We start from the raw sequence: 17,973 nt of genomic DNA on the forward strand, positions 1-17,973 counted from the left end.
TCACTGGCCGAGGTTGAGGTATATCCGCAAAGAAAATCACACGGCGCCTCGCACACGCACACAGGTCACGGTCGTGTGATTTGATTAGGAATCCAGCGGCCTGGACGAATAAGAAATTGGCATCTGGAAGCGTGACCATCGTGAAGTTGATAGATTGTCACAAAAGCCCCGTTAGTTTACCCATTGGTTTAAGCTTCTATCTGTATCTACCCCATAGGTGACTCCAGGCCCACAGTAGCATGGTTGACTCTTAACTGCCTCCTGAGGTGACCCAAAAGCCACGCAGTGCTAACAATAACAATAATGTGACATTTAAACGGAAAGTACTGGAAACACTAGGCGAGAGACAGAGTTAACGCTTTGATTCCAATCTAACTCTTCATCTCAATAACATTTATTTATATAAGATCTTTAACATAAAATGTTCTGAGGTACTTCACAAGAGCAATACTGAATCGAATTTCACATTTCAAATATTAGACCCAATTACCAAAAGCGTAGTCAAAGAATGGGGTTAAACAAGCCTCTTCATATATACGTAACATCTCATACACTTTGAATACTGAAAAAAAAAAGCCAGGACAGACAGAGTTGTCATCTCTGGTTTGTTGCTGGTGCCACGTGATAGCGAGGCTAGGAATAGGGAGAGAGTGCAGTTGAACACGTGGCTGCAGGAATGGTGTAGGAGGGAGGGCTTCAGGTATTTGGATAATTGGAGCGCATTCTGGGGAAGGTGGGACCTGTACAAGCAGGACGGGTTGCATCTGAACCAGAGGGGCACCAATATCCTGGGAGGGAGGTTTTCTAGTACTCTTCGGGAGGGTTTAAACCAATTTGGCAGGGGAATGGGAACCGGATTTGTAGTCCAGCAACTAAGGTAGCCGATATTCAGGACGCCAAAGCGTGTAATAAGGCAGTGGGGAAGGGAACACTGACAAAGGAGAGTACTTGCAGGCTCGGAAATGGGTTGAAGTGTGTATACTTCAACGCAAGAAGCATCAGGAATAAGGTGGGTGAACTTAAGGCATGGATCGGTACTTGGGACTACGATGTGGTGGCCATCACGGAAACTTGGATAGAAGAGGGGCAGAAATGGTTGTTGGGGGTCCCTGGTTATAGATGTTTCAATAAGATTAGGGAGGGTGGTAAAAGAGGTGGGGGGGGTGGCATTATTAATTAGAGATAGTATAACAGCTGCAGAAAGGCAGTTCGAGGAGTATCACCCTATTGAGGTAGTATGGGTTGAAGTCAGAAATAGGAAAGGAGCAGTCTCTGAATAGTAGCAGAGATGTGGAGGAACAGATTGGGAAACAGATTTTGGAAAGGTGCAGAAGTCATAGGGTAGTAGTCATGGGCGACTTTAACTTCCCAAATATTGAGTGGGAACTCTTGAGATCAAATAGTTTGGATGGGGTGGTGTTTCTGCAGTGTGTCCAGGAAGCTTTTCTAACACAGTATGTAGATTGTCCGACCAGAGGAGGGGCAATATTGGATTTAGTACTGGGTAATGAACCAGGGCAAGTGATAGATTTGTTAGTGGGGGAGCATTTTGGAGATAGTGACCACAATTCTGTGACTTTCACTTTAGTAATGGAGAGGGATAGGTACGTGCAACAGGGCAAGGTTTACAATTGGGGGAAGGGTAAATACGATGTTGTCAGACAAGAATTGAAGTGCATAAGTTGGGAACATAGGCTGGCAGGGAAGGACACAAGTGAAATGTGGAAATTGTTCAGGGAACAGGTGCTACGTGTCCTTGATATGTATGTCCCTGTCAGGCAGGGAAGAGATGGTCGAGTGAGGGAACCATGGTTGACAAGAGAGGTTGAATGTCTTGTTAAGAGGAAAAAGGTGACTTATGTAAGGCTGAGGAAACAAGGTTCAGACAGGGCATTGGAGGGATACAAGATAGCCAGGGAACTGAAGAAAGGGATTAGGAGAGCTAAGAGAGGGCATGAACAATCTTTGGCGGGTAGGATCAAGGAAAACCCCAAGGCCTTTTACACATATGTGAGAAATATGAGAATGACTAGAGCGAGGGTAGGTCCGATCAAGGACAGTAGCGGGAGATTGTGTATTGAGTCTGAAGAGATAGGAGAGGTCTTGAACGAGTACTTTTCTTCTGTATTTACAAATGAGAGGGGCGATATTGTTGGAGAGGACAGTGTGAAACAGATTGGTAAGCTCGAGGAAATACTTGTTAGGAAGGAAGATGTGTTGGGCATTTTGAAAAACTTGAGGATAGACAAGTCCCCCGGGCCTGACGGGATATATCCAAGGATTCTATGGGAAGCAAGAGATGAAATTGCAGAGCCGTTGGCAATGATCTTTTCGTCCTCACTGTCAACAGGGGTGGTACTAGGGGATTGGAGAGTGGCGAATGTCGTGCCCCTGTTCAAAAAAGGGACTAGGGATAACCCTGGGAATTACAGGCCAGTTAGTCTTACTTCGGTGGTAGGCAAAGTAATGGAAAGGGTACTGAAGGATAGGATTTCTGAGCATCTGGAAAGACACTGCTTGATTAGGGACAGTCAGCATGGATTTGTGAGGGGTAGGTCTTGCCTTACAAGTCTTATTGAATTCTTTGAGGAGGTGACCAAGCATGTGGATGAAGGTAAAGCAGTGGATGTAGTGTACATGGATTTTAGTAAGGCATTTGATAAAGTTCCCCATGGTAGGCTTATGCAGAAAGTAAGGAGGCATGGGATAGTGGGAAATTTGGCCAGTTGGATAACGAACTGGCTAACCGATAGAAGTCAGAGAGTGGTGGTGGATGGCAAATATTCAGCCTGGATCCCAGTTACCAGTGGCGTACCACAGGGATCAGTTCTGGGTCCTCTGCTGTTTGTGATTTTCATTAATGACTTGGATGAGGGAGTTGAAGGGTGGGTCAGTAAATTTGCAGACGAAAGGAAGATTGGTGGAGTTGTGGATAATAAGGAGGGCTGTTGTCGGCTGCAAAGAGACATTGATAGGATGCAGAGCTGGGCTGAGAAGTGGCAGATGGAGTTTAACCCTGAAAACTATGAGGTTGTCCATTTTGGAAGGACAAATATGAATGCGGAATACAGGGTTAACGGTAGAGTTCTTGGCAATGTGGAGGAGCAGAGAGATCTTGGGGTCTATGTTCATACATCTTTGAAAGTTGCCACTCAAGTGGATAGAGCTGTGAAGAAGGCCTATGGTGTGCTCGCGTTCATTAACAGAGGGATTGAATTTAAGAGCCGTGAGGTGATGATGCAGCTGTAGAAAACTTTGGTAAGGCCACATTTGGAGTACTGTGTACAGTTTTGGTCGCCTCATTTTAGGAAGGATGTGGAAGCTTTGGAAAAGGTGCAAAGAAGATTTACCAGGATGTTGCCTGGAATGGAGAGTAGGTCTTACGAGGAAAGGTTGAGGGTGCTAGGCCTTTTCTCATTAGAACGGAGAAGGATGAGGGGCGACTTGATAGAGGTTTATAAGATGATATGGGGAATAGATAGAGTAGACAGTCAGAGACTTTTTCCCCGGGTGGAACAAACCATTACAAGGGGACATAAATTTAAGGTGAAAGGTGGAAGATATAGGAGGGATATCAGAGGTAGGTTCTTTACCCAGAGAGTAGTGGGGGCATGGAATGCACTGCCTGTGGAAGTAGTTGAGTCGGAAACATTAGGGACCTTCAAGCAGCTATTGGATAGGTACATGGATTACGGTAAAATTATATAGTGTAGATTTATTTGTTCTCAAGGGCAGCACGGTAGCATTGTGGATAGCACAATTGCTTCACAGCTCCAGGGTCCCAGGTTCGATTCCGGCTTGGGTCACTGTCTGTGCGGAGTCTGCACATCCTCCCCGTGTCTGAGTGGGTTTCCTCCGGGTGCTCCGGTTTCCTCCCACAGTCCAAAGATGTGCGGGTTAGGTGAATTGGCCAATGATAAATTGCCCTTAATGTCCAAATTGCCCTTGGTGTTGGGTGGAAGTGTTGAGTTTGGGTAGGGTGCTCTTTCCAAGAGCCGGTGCAGACTCAAAGGGCCGAATGGCCTCCTTCTGCACTGTAAATTCAATGATAATCTATGATTAATCTAGGACAAAGGTGCGGCACAATATCGTGGGCCGAAGGGCCTGTTCTGTGCTGTATTTTCTATGTTCTATGTTCTATGGTCCCCTTATCCAAGGAAAGATATGCCGGCATTGGAGGCAGTCCAGAGAAGGTTCACGGGGTTGATCCTGGGTTTGGGGGATTTTCTTATGAGGATGGGTTGAGTAGATCGGATCTGTGGTCAGTGGAGTTTAGAAGAATGCGAGGCGACCTTATTAAGACACAGAGGATTCTCAGGAGGTATGACAGGGTAGATGCTGAGAGGTTGTTTCCCCTTGTGGGAGAGTCTAGGACCAGAGGGCATAATCTCAGAGTAAGGGGTTCGCCCATTCAAGGCAGAGGATGTTGCAGCTATGTAGAACCTTAGTTATGCCACACTTGGATTTCACAGGTCACTGAAAGGGGCAACACAGGTGGATAAGGTAGTCAAGGAGGCATACGGCATGCTTGCCTTCATTGGCCGGGGCATTGAGTATAAGAATTGGCAATTCATGTTGCAGCTGTATAGAACCTTGGTTAGGCCACACTTGGAGAATAGTGTTCAATTCTGGTCGCCACACTACCAGAAGGATGTGGAGGCTTTAGAGAGGGTGCAGAAGAGATTTACCAGAATGTTGCCTGGTATGGAGGGCATTAGCTATGAGGAGCGGTTGAATAAACTCGGTTTGTTCTCACTGGAACAACGGAGGTTGAGGGACGACCTGATAGAGGTCTACAGAATTATGAGGGGCATAGACAGAGTGGATAGTCAGAGGCTTTTTCCCAGGGTAGAGGGGTCAATTACAAGGGGGCATAGGTTTAAGGTGCGAGGGGCAAGGTTTAGAGGAGATGTACGAGGCAAGTTTTTTACACAGTGGGTAGTGGGTGCCTGGAACTCGCTGCCGGAGGAGGTGGTGGAAGCAGGGACGATAGTGACATTTAAGTGGCATCTTGACAAATACATGAATAAGATGGGAATAGAGGGATACGGACCCAGGAAGTGTAGAAGATTTTAGTTTAGTCGGGCAGCATGGTCGGCACGGGCTTGGAGGGCCTGTTCCTGTGCTGTACTTTTCTTTGTTCTTTGTTCTTGAGAGGGTAGTGAATCTGTGGAATTCTTTACCGCAGAGAACTGCAGGGGCTGGATTGTTAAGTATGTTGAAGGCTGAGATACACAGATTTTTAATCAGTGAAATAATCAAAGGTTACGGGGGAGAAGGCGGGAAAGTGAAGTTGAGGATTCTCACATCAGATCAGTCATGATCTCATTGAATGGCGGAGCAGACTCGATGGGCCGAATGGCCTACTTCTAATCCTACGGTCTGGTGGTCTTAAAGGAGGGAAGAGAGCGAAGAGATGTACAGGGAGAGAATTCCAGGCAGCATAAGACACGGCCGCCGTGTAGCGATTGAAATCGGGAAGCTCAGGAGGTCAGAACAGGAGTAGAATAAATATCTTGGGAGGGTTGGAGGAGTTGAGAGGGATAAAGAGGGCTGAGGCCGGAGGGGTTTAGAGGGATAAAGACAGGTGAGGCCCCAAAGCAATTTGGAAACAAAGGTGAGAATTTGAAAACTGAGGAATTTCTTAACCAGAAGTTAATAGTTCAGTGAGCAAAGATAAACAAAGCTGGAGGAGCCGACAAAGAAGGCCCACCTCGACCTTTTCAGGGACACAAGAGAGGCAGGTGCACAGAATGCCAGCCTTACCAGCAAGATCAGAAAGAAGAATAAAATAAACACATGGGAAGAAATCTGAGCTTAACCAAATTGTCAAAGTTTAAGGGGAGTCACATGGAGCCGAATGGTGTTGCATCCAATCCCATGCGTGTCCAACACAGTGAATTCAGTCGCAATTATTCCAATGGTTTCGCTTCCCCACTGACTATATGGGAGGGACTTTCCACCACCCCCCACCACCCACGCCGGCAGCTTGTCATTGGCCAACAGCAGGATCTGCCAGCAGTGATGATGCCAACGGTGTTTTACATTGTCCACTGGCCGCACGGCCAGCAGCGGGATGAGAAGGTCCCACCTGCGGGAAATGCCGGAAGACTCAGTGCTGCGTTCCACTCGCAAAGGCAGACACCCAGCCCATAGAATCCATGGAACCCCTACAGTGCAGAAGGAGGCCATTCAGCCCATCGAGTCTGCCCCGACCCTGCAAAAGAGCACTCTACTCGTTCCTGTCCATGTTGCCCAACCCCCAATTGCCCTTGAACTCAATGGTTTGCTGGGCCTATTCAGAGGGAGCAATTAAGAGTGAGCCACATTGCTGCGGGTCTGGAGTCACATGTTGGGCCAGGCCGGCTAAAGAAAGGACGGATTGGGCAGCAGGGTAGCATTGTGGATAGCACAATTGCTTCACAGCTCCAGGGTCCCAGGTTCGATTCCGGCTTGGGTCACTGTCTGTGCGGAGTCTGCACATCCTCCCCGTGTGTGCGTGGGTTTCCTCCGGGTGCTCCGGTTTCCTCCCACAGTCCAAAGATGTGCAGGTTAGGTGGATTGGCCATGATAAATTGCCCTTAGTGTCCAAAATTGCCCTTAGTGTTGGGTGGGGTTACTGGGTTATGGGGATAGGGTGGAGGTGTGGACCTTGGGTAGGGTGCTCTTTCCAAGAGCCGGTGCAGACTCGATGGGCTGAATGGCCTCCTTCTGCACGGTAAATTCTATGACAGATTTCCTTCCCAAAAAACGGCATTAGTGAGCCAGGCGGGTTGTCAGGAAAGTCGTCATGGTCACCATTACAGAAAGTACCTTTCAATCCCCGACTATACTAATTGAATTAAAATTCCACCAGCTGCCGTGATGCGGTTTCGAGCCACCGCGCGCACCCCCCCCCCCCCCCCCCCAACCCCACCCGGGCCTTAAAATGGTCACCCGGCCATTCTTGTGCATTTGGCCATGACTGGAGGCGGGCCGGAATCTTACCTTCTTGTCGCTGAGGCCTGAGACCTGGTCCACGTATTCCTCTTGGATCATGAAGGCAGCAAGGTTGGCAGTGTAGCTGGCCAGGAAGATCACAGCGAAGAAGGCCCAGACCGACACCATAATCTTGCTGGTCGTTCCCTTCGGGTTCTGCACCGGCACCGAGTTGTTGAAAACCAGGCCCCAGAGCAGCCAGATGGCTTTGCCGATGGTGAAAGAAGGCCCTCCCGGTTCTGCGGCACAAGATACAGGGGGGGAAGCACAACGGTTTGAGGGCTGCGGTAAGAGTCGCTCATCATACTGCCAATGCGGCCAATATGTACTGGAGCGGTGACCATGAGCGTGGACTGAGGGAGATCATAGTTCTCTAGCTTAAATGTGAAACCAGCTGGCAGGCCCGGGGACTAGATTTTAACTATTGGCTGACCATTTCGGGTGTTCCAAGTATCTCTGTGGCTCGCGGTTCAGCAGCGGTGAAGGGAAACGGTCCTGGGCGTGTGTTACACGCTTAAGACCATCTCATAGAAGAGAGGATCTAAGTGTTATATTACTCTTTGGCAATACATTGTTACTCTTTGCTTCGTAATCCAGAATGGTCTGATGGTCCAATTTTGAAGAAATCACCAATCCTTAACTTAAAGTAAAACTGATTTATTGAATAACGGTTGATTAATATTGAGTTTGCACAATCCAGAGAACTATAACTAGTAATCAAGTAATCTGCTGACCACACAGATCTCCTGTCTGTCTGTCATACCCATTTGATTTGTAGGGAAACCTGTAACCCGATGTCAAAAACAGCCTCCTCTGCCCTCTTCACCATGGCAACTTGGAATGCATTAACCTTGTGTCCAGGTAGAAATGATTCACTATACCTGATCCCAATGCCCTTTCATATTAGAAGTAAATGGGCAGCTTACAGCACAGCTGTTTGAAACTTGATACCTTCAACACCTTTCTGGGACTTTGGGAGACTCCGAGTCTACACAATTGTGAACTCAGAGACTGCTGCCATTGTCGTCAACCTTGCATCTTCCTCCCAATAAAACAATCTAAGCCTTCATTTGATAACCAGACCACCTCGTCTTACTGCCAGGCAGGCTTTGGAACAGGTCACATGACACCCTTCATTTACTCTAAATTTAAAGATAAAGTCAAAAACATACTCATCATATAAACCTCTCAATTGTAACAACAGCTACTCAAGACTGAAGGCTGGAATGTGGATTTTTGGGTGGATTACGTGGAGAATAACATTAACCCGGAGTGAGTTACAGATGGGGATGTAATCTAGGGGTGCTGGATAGAGAAAGGCAGATACTTGAGTGAGGTACAGGGTGGAATTTAATCACAGGGTTTGGGTGGGTTGTTCATGGAATAATAGATTGGAATTAATTGAGAGAGTTCGATAGGCAGATTTGGATTGTAATAGATTCCAACAGTTCTACCCATCACTTCAGGTAAGATCTATAAAGTACATTTATTTGTTGGCATTCTGAAATTGGGTTAAGGGTCAAGCCCAGTTCTAAGATGCTTTATACACCGGTTAAGAGAATGGGTGAGAGATCATTGACACAAAAGCAGCAGCTTACCCCTTCCATCGGCCAGACACCGGTTATATCCCACCGGGCTGAAGTATTCAAAGACGAAAACTGCAACAGCCGAAACAATCAGGAGCATGACGAACATCATCACCCAGACATCGGCACTGAACGGCTCTGCGGCAGCGAAAAACCAAGTGTTAGAGTCCATGACCTTAACAGTTCAAACATTAACCCTCTCTCCTCCAAATCAGTGTCACAACAGAAAGTTGTGCTAATGCTCGCATTCCTAGCATTGTTTGGCATCTTTGAATTTGTCTATATATGTGTTTCTGGAACAGACCTCTTCATTCACCTGAGGAAGGAGCAGCGCTCCGAAAGCTAGTGACATCGAAACAAACCTGTTGGACTTTAACCTGGTGTTGTAAGACTTCGTACTGAACAGAAAGTTCAACAGCGAATGTCCTTGAGAATCTGAATACCCTATCAGCGACATTCATAGAATCCCTACAGTGCGGAAGGAGACCATTCGGCCCATTGAGCCTCTGAAAGAGTACCTACGCAGGTCCACCCCCCCCGCCCCCCCCCCACCCCCACCCCCCCGCCCCCGCCTCTTCAACCCCACCTAGCCTGCACATCTTTGGACACAGAGGGGTAATTTAGCACGGCCAATTCCCCTAACCTGCACACCTTTTCGACTCGCATTTGTTTTCAATCATACGAACATGGGCTGTATCTTAAGAGAGAAGATTGAAACTTCTTGCTGAGGTGAAGTACAGTTAGGCCGAGGGGAGAGAAATTGTTTTTTCTCAAATTCATTCTCGGGTTACGGACATCGCTGGCATTTGTTAATGACTTATTGTGGAAAGGAAGCCTTCAGCCAAACTCCCGTTGTGGAACGGAGTCGCTCTGCGGAAAAAGCTTTCTCAGGTCAACTCCGGGCCTTTGATTGGTTTCCCCCGGGTCACGTGACTCTATTAGCCGATTGCCCCTTAAAGGGGCCAGGCACCACGGGTTTCGAAAATCTCTGGGGATGACGATCAGGTGAAGGCAGGGCACTTATCAAGTGAAATGGCCGTGGTTACTGAGTGTCAAAGGGAAATGCTCGATTTAGCCGCGAACTGAGGTGACCCAAGTATGGGTTGTACCAGCCTCGTATTTCCTGTACCAGCCTCCCCGAGCAGGCGCCGGAATGTGGCGACTTGGGGCTTTTCACAGTAACTTCATTGAAGCCTACTTGTGACAATAAGCGATTATTATTATTATGACCTTTAACCGCTCAAACAAAATGGAGGTCCATTGAACTTCAACCCACAGACTGAAGCCAATCAGCAGTTACCCAGAAACGCAGAGGGTGACACAGTTCCATTGCTCCGTGACACCATAACGCTGATCCCAGTCTCGATGAAAGGGACTGAGAAATCCACCACCTCCGATCGTTCTTCATTAATGGTCAGCGAGCCTACCGCCATTTGTGCCTTCTTCCGTACCACCTGGCAACAGAAACGAGTACTGTTAGAAAGGTGAACATCAGTTACGTCGCAGTTACAACCCGCTATGTGCACGTGTTGCCTTTGGTTCCCAGGTGCTCTGTTACCCATCCCATCAGCCGCGAAATGTGGTCCCCTGGAACACTTACACGTAACAATTAGTTCCTAGTGAATTAGTTCCTAGTTATTTACAGATAACACAATATATAACACAATCCACTCCCAACAATCTGTGAATTGGTACAACTGAATATCATAAGGATTTATAGTGTAGACAGATTGCACTAAATTCATATTAGCTTGCATATCATAGATCATAGAACATAGAACAGAGATCATTAAATGTTTTTAAGATAAAGATAGATCTTTTTTTGAAGAATAAAGGGATTAAGGGTTATATTGTTCGGGCCGGAAAGTGGAGCTGAGTCCACAAAAGATCAACCATGATCTCATTAAATGGCGGAGCAGGCTCGAGGGGCCAGATGGCCTACTCCTGCTCCTAGTTCTTATGTTCTTATGTTCTTAGAACATACAGTGCAGAAGGAGGCCACTCGGCCCATTGAGTCTGCACCGACACACTTAAGCCCTCACTTTCACCCTATCACCGTAACCCAATAACCCCTCCTAACCTTTTTTGGACACTAACGGCAATTTAGCACGGCCAATCCACCTAACCTGCAGATCTTTGGACTGTGGGAGGAAACCGGAGCACCCGGAGGAAACCCACGCACACACGGGGAGGACGTGCGGACTCCGCACAGACAGTGACCCAGCGGGGAATTGAACCTGGGAGCCTGGCGCTGTGAAGCCACAGTGCTAGCCACTTGTGTTACCTTGCTGCCCCTGGTTAAAAGGTTAAGAGGTGATATAATTGGCTCTTTACAGAGGGATGACCGACAATAAACAGCGAGGAAACAGGCCATTCAGCCCAGCCAATGCCGGTGTTGGTGCACCACTTGAGCTTCCTCCCGTCTTTCCTCATCTAAATCTATCCCTCTACTCACTTCTCCCTCTCAGGCTTGTTTAGCGACGCCTTCAGTGCATCTTACGCTATTCACAAGATGATTAAGGGAATTGTAGCTCTTCAGCTCACAGCCGGGTTTTTAGTCCAGATTCTGAGGCATTCGGAGAGAAATGAGTGGGTGGGATTTACACCGTCACTCTGGTGGAACAAGGCCTAATAGGGGCCAGCAAGGCCAGCTCCACAGAGATCGGGGCACCATCCTTAAGGGGCGCCCCGTTCAGCCTCCCCCCACCCCCACAGACACGAAGGACGTCCCTCACAAGCATCGGGGGCACCCTTCCATAATAATAATCTTTATTATTGTCACAAGTAGGTTTACATTAACACTGCAATGAAGTTACTGTGAAAATCCCCTAGTCGCCACATTCCGGCGCCTGTTCGGGTACACAGAGGGAGAATTCAGAATGTCCAATTCACCTAACAGCACGTCTTTCGGGACTTGTGGGAGGAAACTGGAGCACCCGGAGGAAACCCACACGGACACAGGGAGAACGCGCAGATTCCGCACGGACAGTAACCCGAGCCGGCTCGACCCTGGGACCCAGGCGCTGTGAAGCAACAGTGCTAACCACTGTGCTAACGTGCTGCCCAATCTCACAATGCCAACATAGAAGCACCTGCCCCCCCCCTCCACAATGCCAACATGAGGGCACCCCCAGCTTTGCAATTTCAGGGGCAATCTCTCCGCAAACTCTCCCCCCCTCACCCCACGTGTCCCCCGCCGCCCCCCCCCCCCCCCCCCCCCAACACAGTACTGCAATCTCAGTGGCAATCTCCCACCTCTCCCCAAAGTACCCCCTCTCCTCTCCCATCCCCTGCACTGCTGTCTCAGGGGTTGTCCCCCCCCCCCACTCACAGGGTATTAGCCCTCCCCTACACACATAAGGGGGATTGTGCCAACCTGTGCCAGGGCACTGCCCGCCACGTCCCTCTCCCCCGTGGGTGAGAATGTGGAACTCAGTCCGCATTCGCACTGCTCTCCTAAATTCTTTGTTTGAAGCACATCGTTAACGCTTCTCTTGAGTTCAACTACAAGAGGCCGCAGGAGACGAGAAAGCAGGATGGGCTGTAAATCTAGCTGCCAACGTTCGATAATACATTGGGGGGAGGGCGCTGAAGAATATTAAGGAAACATTTGGATTTTTACGACACTCCAGTAGTATTTGTAGTTATCTTGCCCTTTCCCTCTGAATTCAATATCCGAAATTGCTGTGGAAGCGTTTGAACTCATCACCTGTGGACGAGGCGACCCTTGCCCTTGGGGAAGGACACCCGTCAGTCAATCTGGATTTCCTTCCATCTCCGCAGCACTTTCCCACCACAACGATTATTAAGGTTTTCATAGAATAGATCATAGAGTTTACAGTGCAGAAGGAGGCCATTCGGCCCATCGGGTCTGCACCGGCTCTTGGAAAGAGCACCCCACTGAAGCCCACGCCTCCACCCTGTCCCCGTAACCCGGCAACCCCACCGAACCTAAGGGGAATTTAGCATGGCCAATCCACCTAACCCTGCACATCTTTGGACCGTGGGAGGAAACCGGAGCACCCGGAGGAAACCCACGCAGACACGGGGAGAACGTGCAGACTCCGCACAGACAGTGACCCAAACCGGGAATCGATTTTCTTTTTTTTTTTAAATGACTTTTTTCCGCTTAATCGTCATCAGGTCATTGGTAAACTTTTGTTTTATAAAACAGCATGTCTGCATTATTTGGACACTGACTAGTTTTCTGCCAAATTTGACATTACTAAACCAGCAACCTTTATTGGCATCTTAGAACATGAGAACTAGGAGCAGGAGGAGGCCATTCGGCCCCTCGAGACCGCTCCGCCATTCAATACGATCATGGCTGGTCTCCTCTCGGCCTTCACTCCACCGTCCTGCCCGTTCTCCATAACCCTTCAACTCATCACCAATTAAAAATCTGTCCATCCCCTCCTTAAATTTACTCAATGTCCCAGCATCCATCACACTCCGCGGTAGTGAATTCACAGATTCACGACTCTTTGAGAGAAGTAATTTCTCCTCATCTCTGTTTTAACTCTGCTACTCCTTGTCCTAAAACTATGACCTCTCCTTCTAGACTATCCCACAAGAGGAAGCATCCACTCCATGTCTACTTTCTCAATACCTTTTATCATTTTATGTACCTGAATTAGATCCCCTATCATTCTCCTGAACCTGAGAGATTATAGGCTTAAACTGCTCAATCGCTCTTCACAAGATTCATAGAATTTACAGTGCAGAAGGAGGCCATTCGGCCCATCGAGTCTGCACCAGCTCTTTGAAAGAGCACCCCACCCAATCCCACACCTCCACCCTATCCCCATAATCCAGTAACCCCACCCAACACTAAGGGCACACGCCTCATCTCTGCAATCAATCTAGTGAACCTCCCCTGAACTGCCTCAAATGCAACTACATCCCTCCCCAAATAAGGGGACCAAAACTGTACACAGTACTCCAGGTGCGGTCTCATTAATGTTTTGTACAGTTGCAGCAACACTTCCCTACTTTTATACTCTATTCCTTCAGCTATAAAGGCCAAAATTCCATTTGCCTTCCGAACTACCTGCTGTACCTGCAGGCTTGTTTTCTGTGATTTATGCACCAGGGCACCCCGATCCCTCTGCACTGAAGCACTCTGAAGTTCCTCTCCATTCAGATAATAAGTCGCCTTTCCATTTTTTCTAACCAAAATGGATAACCTCAGACTTATCCACGTTAAACTCCATCTGGACCACTGTTGTTTGTGATACACATAAATGATCTGGACGAAGGTATAGGTGGTTTGATTAGCAAGTTTGCAGATGATACTAAGATTGGTGGAGTTGCAGATAGCGAGGAGGACTTTCAGAGAATACAGCAAAATATAGATAGATTGGCAAGTTGGGCAGAGAAATGGCAGGTGGAGTTCAATCCAGGCAAGTGCGAGGTGATGCATTTTGGAAGATCTAATTCAAGAGCGGACTATACGGTCAATGGAAGAGTCCTGGGGAAAATTGATGTACAGAGAGATCTGGGAGTTCAGGTCCATTGTACCCTGAAGGTGGCAACGCAGGTCAATAGAGTGGTCAAGAAGGCATACAGCATGCTTGCCTTCATCGGACGGGGTATTGAGTACAAGAGTCGGCAGGTCATGTTACAATTGTATAGGACTTTGGTTAGGCCACATTTGGAGTACTGCGTGCAGTTAAGGTCGCCACATTACCAGAATGATGTGGATGTTTTAGAGAGGGTGCAGAGGAGGTTCACAAGGATGTTGCCTGGTATGGAGGGTGCTAGCTATGAAGAAAGGTTGAGCAGATTAGGATTGTTTTCGTTGGAAAGATGGAGGTTGAAGGGGGACCTGATTGAGGTCTACAAAATAATGAGAGGTATGGACAGGGTGGATAGCAACAAGCTTTTTCCAAGAGTGGGGGTGTCAATTACAAGGGGTCACAATTTCAAGGTGAGAGGGGAAAGTTTAAGGGAGATGTGCGTGGAAAGTTTTTTACGCAGAGGGTGGTGGGTGCCTGGAACGTTTTGCCAGTGGAGGTGGTAGAGGCGGGCACAATAGCATCATTTAAGATGCATCTAGCTAGATATAGGAACGGGCAGGAAACAGAGGAAAGTAGATCCTTGGAAAATAGGCAACAGGTTTAGATAAAGGATCTGGATCGGCGCAGGCTGGGAGGGCCGAAGGGCCTGTTCCTGTGCTGTAATTTTCTTTGTTCTTCTTGTTCCCTCTGCCAGATTTTGGCCCACTCACCGAACCTATCTATGTCTATTTATAAATTTCCTATTTCCTCATTGCAACTTACTATCAGATCTATTTTAGTGATCCCAGCCCACTAATAATACGATTTAACATCAGAACTTATCAAAGAGGGATTTGAACTTGCATCCATTAGGTTACTAGCCCAGTATCATCACAACTACACTTCTGCATCTACATTAACTCACAGAGCTTCCAGGGGAATTCTTATTTATTACGATACCTAAATGAAGGAGACGGTGCTGTTGTGCTAATATCACTGGACTAGCTGTCAGAAGGCATAGCCTTATTCGCTGCGGACATGGGTTTAAATCCCACAATGGCAGCTCGTAGAATTTAAATTAAGTTAATCACAAGAAAGTCTGGAATTGAAGCTGGTCTCAGTGATGGCGACCATGGCTGGGATTTTCCAGCGATTTTCCTGTGGCGGGCATGGCGAACCGTTGAGGCCGCCGGTGGGATCTTCCGGTTCCACTGAAGGCATTGGCCATCTGTGTCGCTCACCAGCCCCACTGCCGGGGAACCAGCCATGGCATGCGGGGGTGGGGTTTGGTGGGTTGGCCTCGACGGGACTGGAAGATCACCGTGGCAGGAAGAGCTTGAAAATCCCACCCTGGAACTGTCATCGGTGGTTGCAAAAAAAAAAAAACATCGACATCCTTTAGGGAAGGGAAGTCTGCCATCCTTTCCTGGTCTGGCCTTCATGGGACTCCAGATCCACGGCAATGTGGCTCGCGCCTAACTGCCCTCTAAAATGGCCGAGCAAGCCACTCAGATCGAGGGTAATCACGGACGGGCAACAAATGCCGACCTTGCCCAGCAATTCCCACATCCCAGGAAAGAATGAAATTAAAGGTTTAGTTTTGTAATAATTAAAGAGGAGTGACTTACTTCTCCAACCAGGCCATTCCACGTCCCATTGATTTTCTTCCCGTGTTTTCCATTTGTCACCAAATACAAATCATATGTAAACTTGACATACTTAGCAATTTTCTTCAAAATGTCAATGCAAAATCCTTTACAGCACCGCTTGATATAGATTCCTCCTTCGGTCTCATTGCTGGGAGCAAGACAAAAAAAAACAAATATGGTTTCTTTTTTAACGAATGACGTACTATTGAAGAGTCATCCGGAGGTGGTCACCTTCTTCTTCCACTGTCTTCATAATTCATCAACCCCTCTGCACTTAACCATTTCCATACTCTCCATTATTGTGGCCTTTATTTATTAGCATCAGCCCCTCTTTTCCTCCACTCTTTAAGCATTGTGAAATGAAATGAAAATCGCTTATTGTCACAAGTAGGCTTCAAATGAGGTTACTGTGAAAAGCCCCCAGTCGCCACATTCCGGCGTCTGTTCGGGGAGGCTGGTACGGGAATTGAACCATGCTGCTGGCCTGCCTTGGTCTGCTTTCAAAGCCAGCGATTTAGCCCAGTGTGCTAAACCAGCCCATTGTCTGCCACATCCCTCCCCATCCTAATGCCAGATCTGTTCGCCAAATACAAAACGGCATCCCGCAGAACAGCAACAAAGCCAACAGGTTATTTGTTCCGGTTAAAAGCAAATCACTGCGGACGCTGGAATCTGAAACAAAGCGAGAAAATGCTGGACAATCTCAGCAGGCCTGACAGCGTCTGTGGAGAGAGGAGGGAGCTAACGGTTCGCGTCTGGATGACTCTTTGTCACATCTGGAGAGAATTGGAGGTAGGGTCAGATTTATACTGTTGGGGAAGGGGAATCTGCCGTCCTTTCCTGGTCTGGCCTACATAGGATTCCGAGCTGCCCTCAGAAATGGCCAAGCGAGCCACTCAGATTGATGGGGGCGGTGGGGCTGGTTTATGGGCCAGCGATAGGTGGCGATTGCCAGAGATGTTGCCGACAAAAGGACAAGGGGAATGTAAATGGTGGCGATCAAGGCTAAGAAGGGGGCTGACAGTGGCACATTGAGAGATCAGAATGGGTTAATGGCCGACTAAAGGGATGCGATGTGTCAAAGGTCAACCTGGAGCAGACCCTGAATGGCCCTTGTGAGGTGGGGGTTGGGGGAGGGGAGACGATGGTTATTTGGCAGTCCATTTCAGCCACCTTACCTCAGATTTTTAAGGATGTGTCTGAGTAAATCAGGTGCTCGAAACAAAAAAATCACCTCAGCAATCAGGGGAAAAAAGACCGTTTGGCATCTTATCCACTTGCGTGTTGGAAATGATTAACATCTTGCTTGCCCAGATGCTGAGACAGATTCTGTTTAGCCTGCAAATAAACCATCTCCACTTCGAGGGCATGACAGATATCTGGATATCTATTGTAAGATCTTCGGCTCCTTGCTTTGCACTGTCTAATTCAGTGAAGGCAACCAACAAGGGACTTGGCAAAGTCATTCCCACGGAAAGAAAAAAAAATCATCAGAAATTCACTTCAGAAAATATTGTCAGATAAGATTCAGGTCCTTCTATTATTTCGAAACAGTTTATGTATTGAGAAAATCAAATACTGTGCGCGAATTTCCTGAGAACCGCTCTCGCTTTAACAGCAGATCTCCCCCTCAAGTGAGGAGGAGAGTGTACAGTGAGCCTCCACTGCGTTCATAGTGATAATACAATGGTGAATCGGAAGCAGTGATGACAAAATTCCTGTCCATTGCCTGGATCGTCTGGATTGCCGTGCCTCTGTGTAATTACCTCAGTTTTTCAATAAATTTCACTGTTAGTTTTAGCCTGGACACAATGTTACACAGTGTGACGTCTACCACCTTGCAGTGATTGACGTAGTAAGGCATCATGCTGCGTTAATTGCTCGTCCTCTGACACGCTATCCCAGTCATGTCATCCAGAGCATTAAAAAATGGGCCCAAAGGCTGGACGTACACTGAAAATTAAAATGGTGTAAGCATAAGGTGATGTTCCCCATTTTAGACTACGCCTATTCTCACTAAAGGTAAAAAGTAGAGGGGGGGGGGGGTCTCGCGTAAAAGTTGTTAAAATGCAAACCGTGATATAATTGCTGTGTTAAGGAGTGCAACGCGATGTGTAGGGAATGATAACATAGTGATTTTGTTACTGAACTAGTAATTCAGTCTTTTTTTTAGTCATTCAGGGGACAGGAGCATTGCTGGCTGGGCCAGCAACAAACCCCAAATCGCCCTTGACTAAGTGGTTTGTTCAGAGGGCACTGAAG

General features: G+C 47.7%; 1 pseudogene; it reads right to left on the reverse strand.

Moving 5' to 3' along the window:
* The window catches only part of LOC140404129 (glutamate receptor ionotropic, NMDA 2B-like), a 195,913-nt pseudogene extending 178,335 nt beyond the window's left edge, over positions 1 to 17,578 (reverse strand).
* Positions 17,579 to 17,973: the final 395 nt, after the last annotated feature.

Source organism: Scyliorhinus torazame, chromosome 29 (genome assembly GCF_047496885.1).
Source record: "Scyliorhinus torazame isolate Kashiwa2021f chromosome 29, sScyTor2.1, whole genome shotgun sequence".
Lineage (NCBI taxonomy): Eukaryota > Metazoa > Chordata > Chondrichthyes > Carcharhiniformes > Scyliorhinidae > Scyliorhinus > Scyliorhinus torazame.